The sequence below is a fragment of the Camelina sativa genome, chromosome 15, assembly GCF_000633955.1.
Source record: "Camelina sativa cultivar DH55 chromosome 15, Cs, whole genome shotgun sequence".
Lineage (NCBI taxonomy): Eukaryota > Viridiplantae > Streptophyta > Magnoliopsida > Brassicales > Brassicaceae > Camelina > Camelina sativa.
The window spans coordinates 29,462,802-29,468,214 of record NC_025699.1 but is presented as its reverse complement, the minus strand read 5'-3'; positions in this window follow the sequence as shown (position 1 = coordinate 29,468,214).

Genomic DNA, 5,413 nt, shown 5'->3' with positions numbered 1-5,413 from the left:
GATCGGATGAGCGGTCAAGCGGTGCTGATAGAATCTCAAGGGCAAAGTGACCACGCAAGGCATCATAGGCGATAATCTGAGCCTCGACACGAACAAAATGAAGACACACTGGTGTCACGCACTCCGCGAGGTGACCACAGCGCTCCGCAAGCTGACCACAACGCTCCGAGAGCTCACCATAACGCCTTTAACATACCGCAAGTTGAGCACAACGCTAATGGAAGGCCCCGTCTCTCGTCGATTGTCGTTGGACCTAATGGCGAGCAACCAAGGGTACATTTCCAAACCAACCAGATGCTCGCGGATCAACATGCTGGGCCAAGTCATTCCATGAATGCTGAAAATCGCACACTACGGTAAGAACTTCAGCAGATTCAAGCTCAGCTAAAGACGATTACGACTCAGATGCACCTAGCAACAAGTGCAGCACCAGAGCTAGAAACCATGCTGGCGGAAGCAAGACGCTCACCATTCACTGCAAGGGTCTCAGGAGTTAGAGTCAGGCACAATCTCGACAACAACAAGAACAGACCAATTCCATACGATGGAAAAGGCGACCCCACCGTCTTCCTAAAGTCAATGACGATCCACATCAATCGATCGTATTTCTCACCTGAGGAAGCAGACGCGAGAAGCTGCTAGTTGTTCATCGAGAGTCTTTCTAGCGAAGCACTCAATTGGTTCTCAAGACTTGAGGCCAACTCGATCGATGGAGACGAAGCATTAACAAACGCATTCGTTCAGCATCACCCGTGCTTCATGCGCACACCTGCGTCAAATGCCGATCTGTGGAGAATATATCAGAAGCCTAACGAGTCATTACGGGCTTTCATGGAAAGGTTTAAAGGAGTCGTGTCCCAACTTTCTATAAGTGACGAGTCTGCCATCGGTGCGTTGATATTCAAGGATGTATTGATCCAAATGGAAATTGATCTACGCAACACGACACATGAAACGCAGCCTCTGACGGGATTCGATGGAGATACTATAATGACTGTCCGAACCATCACACTGCCAATCTACGTCGGTGGCACAATGCAGTGCTTCAATTTTGCAATTGTAGACAAACCCATCGTCTACAACGTCATTCTGGGAACACCGTGGCTTCACAAGATGTGCGCCCTTGCTTCAACTTACCACCAGTGCAAGTTTCCAAACGCATACGGTATCTACACCCTGCACGGAGATCCTCTGATGGCAAGGACTTGTTTCATCATAGAGAAAAAGATGCGGAATGCAAGGGCATTCGTAATTGCTGAATCATCTCCATCGCGAGACCCACACACACCTCCTCCAAAAGAATCTGTAATCCAAGTAAACATCGATTTGTTCGATCCCAAGCGCTGCGTCAGAATAGGCGCTGAGCTACCAATGGCTTTAAGGGACGAGCTCGTTCAGTTTTTTCGTAAAAATGCAACCACATTAGCTTGGACGATAGATCATATGACCGGAATCGATCTCAGTATTACTAGCCACGAGCTCAACGTAGATCCAACTTACAAGCCCGTCAAGCAAAAGCGTCGAAAGCTCGGTGCAGAACACACAACCGCGGTAAATGACGAGGTATGAAAATTATTTGATGCGGGTTCAATCACTGAAGTTCGCTATCCAGATTGGTTGAGCAACCCAGTCGTAGTTAAGAAGAAGAATGGTACGTGGAGAGTGTGCGTCAACTTCACAGACCTCAACAAAGCATGTCCGAAAGAAAGTTTTCCTCTTCCGCGCATTGATCAGCTCGTCGAGGCCACAACTGGAAACGTTCTGCTATCTTTCAAGGATGCGTACTCGGGCTACAATCAAATAATGATGCACAAAGATGACCGTGAGAAGACCGCATTCATTACCGAACAAGGCACTTTCTGTTACAGAGCCATGCCATTTTGATTGAAAAACGCTGGAGCAACATATCAGCGACTGGTGAATCGGATGTTCGCAAGTCAACTTGAAAGAACAATGAAAGTGTATATTGATGATACGGTTGTCAAATCAGCTCAGGCCACAGATCATGTCGCACACCTGAAGCAATGTTTCGAGATACTTAACAAGTACAACATGAAACTGAACCCGGCAAAATGCACATTTGGCGTTACTTCCGGCGAATTCTTGGGATACCTCGTTACGAAACACGGTATAGAAACAAATCCGAAGCAGATCTCGGCAATCATCAACCTCCCATCTCCAAGAAACACACGCGAAGTACAACGACTTACTGGGCGCATTCCCGCACTGAATCGCTTCATCTCTCGCTCAACGGACAAGTGCTTGCCATTTTATAAGCTCCTTCGCGGAAATAAACGTTTTGAGTGGGATGAGAAGTGCGAACTGCATTCAAGCAACTCGAAGACTACCTATCATCTCCGCCAGTCCTAGCTAAACCTGAGCAAGGAGAAACTTTGTATCTCTACATCGCCATCTCTTGTTCAGCTGTAAGTGGCGTACACGTCAGAGAAGATTGAGGAGAGCAACATCCCATCTTCTACGGGAGCAAGACTCTCGATAGGGTCGAACTCCGATATCCGACTCTTGAGAAGCTCGCATACGCAGTCGTAGTCTCGATTTTTCTCTTTCTCTTTTCTTCTCACACTTCTTTCTCTATCCTCTATTTCTCCTTTCTCTTCAATCTTTTTGATCACTTTTCTCTTCTCTCTCTTTTTCTTATCGCTTCTCTTTCCTCTTCACTTCCTCTTTATCTTCTTCCTTCTCTTCTTTCTCCTTCTTCTCTCTTTTCTGTCTTCTTTTCTTCTCGTTCTTCAACTTCTTTCTCACACACTTTCTTTCTCTCTTTTCTTCTTTTTCTCTTTCTCTCTCTTTCATTCTCTCATTCTCTTCTCTCACTCTCTTCTCTTCTCTTATTCCATTTCTCTCTTTCTCTTTTTCTATTTTCTCTCTTCATTTTCTCTTTCTCTTCTCTCTACTCTTTTTTCTCTTCTCATTTTCTTCATTTATCCTTCTTCTTTTTTTTCCTCTTCACTCAAATTCTCTTTCCTTCTATCTTCTTTTCTCATTCATTCTCTCTCACATTCCACTCTTTTCCTTTCTCTTATTATCACTCATTCTTTCTTCTTTTATTCTCCTCATCTATATGCTTTTCACTATCTTCTTATTCTCTTTCTTTCCATTTTCCTTACTCCTCTCTTCATCATCTCATCTTTCACATCATTCCTTACTTACTCACTTTTCTTCCTTTCACACTACACTTTATCACAATTTTTCTTCTACTTATCTTTTCTCTTTTCCACACTTTAACATTCTTTCTCTTCTTATCTCCATTTATCTTTCTCTTCTTTCACACTATTACATCTCTCTCTCTTTTTCTTTTCTCTTCTTCTCTTCTTTTTTCTTGTTCTCTTTTTTCTCTCTTCTCACTCTCAATCTATTCTTCTCTCTTTCATCTCTTTCTTCTTTTCTCTACTCTTTTCTCTTCTTCTCTATCTCTTCTCTTTTCTTTTTCTTATCCACTTCACTTAACTTACTCTTCCTCTATTTCTCACCTTTTTTCTTCCTTTACTTTTTTTCCAACGTTTTTCCAATTTTATTTTTCTTCTTTCACCTACCTTTCTTTTCTTCTTCTACTCTCTACTCTTATCCTTTTATCTTCTTCTTCCTTCATTTCCTTTTTTCTCACTTCCTCTTCTCTATTTTCTCCCCTTTTTTCTCTCTCCTTCTTTCTTACTACTCTTTTTACTCTTTACTTCTTTCATTTTTCATCTCATCTCCCTACTCTATCTACACGCCTCTTCTTCTTTCTCCCTTTTCTTTCATCTTTTTTCTTCTTGTGCTCTTTCTCTTCTCACTTTCTTTTCTTTGCTCTTCTCTTCTTCTTTGTTCTCTTTCTTCTCTTTTCTTTCTTGTCTTCTCTTCTCTCTATCTCGCTCTTTATTTCTCCTCCTCCTTTCACCTCGCTTTTCTACTTCACTCTCTCTATCACCTTTTTCTTTCTCCTCACTACTCATATCCTTTCCTTATTTTTCTTTTCAATCATCTTTTCTTTTCTTAACACTCTCTCTTTTTTGCTCTCTTTTCTTTACTTTTCTTTTTTTTCTTTTCTTCTTCATCTCCCCTTCTCCTATCTCCTTTTTTTTTTTTTTCTTATCTTCTATTTCTTCTCATTCTTTATCATCTTCTGCTCACCTTCTTCTCACACTCATCTTCTCATACTCAATTCTCCATCATCTCTTTTCTATTATATCACATCCCTTCTTTACTTTTCCTCTTCTTCTCCTCTTATCTCTTCTTCTTTTTCGTCTTCTCTCTCTTTCTCCACCTTTTATTCCATTTCTCCCACACATTCTCTCTCCTTTTTCTTCCATCGTCTCTTCTCTTTTTCATCTCTCTCTTCATTTCATCTTCTTTTTCTCATCTCTCTTTTTCTTTTATCTCTCTCTTTTTTCTCTTTTATTTTCTCTATATTTTTTCTCTTATTCTCTGATTTTAGTTTTTTCTTTTTCTCTCCTTCTCTCTCTTATTTATCTCATCCCTCGACTTTCTTATTCATTTCTTTACTTTTCTCCCTCTCTCTCACTTCTCTCACTATACTTTTTCATCTCTTCTCTCTTTTTTTTCAACTCATAATCTCTTTTTCTTTCTCTACTTTTCTCTGTCTTCTTCTTTTTCTCTATTTTCTTTCTCTTTCTTCATTTTTCCTCTTCATCTTTCTCCTCTCTTTTATCTAACTTTCTCCTCACACTCTCTTTCTCTATATCTCTCTTCTCTCTTTCTTCATCTCTCTTCCTTTTTATCTTATTCTTTATTCAGTGCTTCATACTCAGCGTCGTTGTTAGAAGCAGAGAAAGCAAGGCGGTATGACTGCTCCAAGATTTCACCTGTTAGCGAGGTTAGGCATACGCCTGCTCCTGAGCCCATCTTTGATGAAGCGCCGTCTACGTTAAGTGACCATATTTTGGGTGGAGGGGTGTCAGCTTCGAGTTCGGGAGAGAGTTCGACGAGAAAATTTGTGAGAACTTATGACTTTGCGCAGGTGCGGTTTTTGTACTCGATGTCGTACTCGCTCAATTCTACTGCCCACTTCGCCAGGCGACCTGATTGACTTGGGCTGTGAAGGATTGTGCGCAGTGGCTGATTCGTCAAGACTTCAACCGTGTGTGACTGGAAGTATGGGCGGAGCTTGCGAGCTGCATAAGATGCTACGATGCAATGCTTCAACTTCGCAATTGTAGACAAACCCATCGTCTACAATGTCATTCTGGGAACACCGTGGCTTCACAAGATGCGCGCCGTTGCTTTAACTTACCACCAGTGTGTCAAGTTTCCAAACGCATACGGTATCTACACGCTGCACGGAGATCCTCTGATGGAAAGGACTTGTTTCATCATAGAGAAAAAGATGCGGAATGCAAGGGCATTCGTAATTGCTGAATCATCTCCATCGTGAGACCCACACACACCTCCTCCA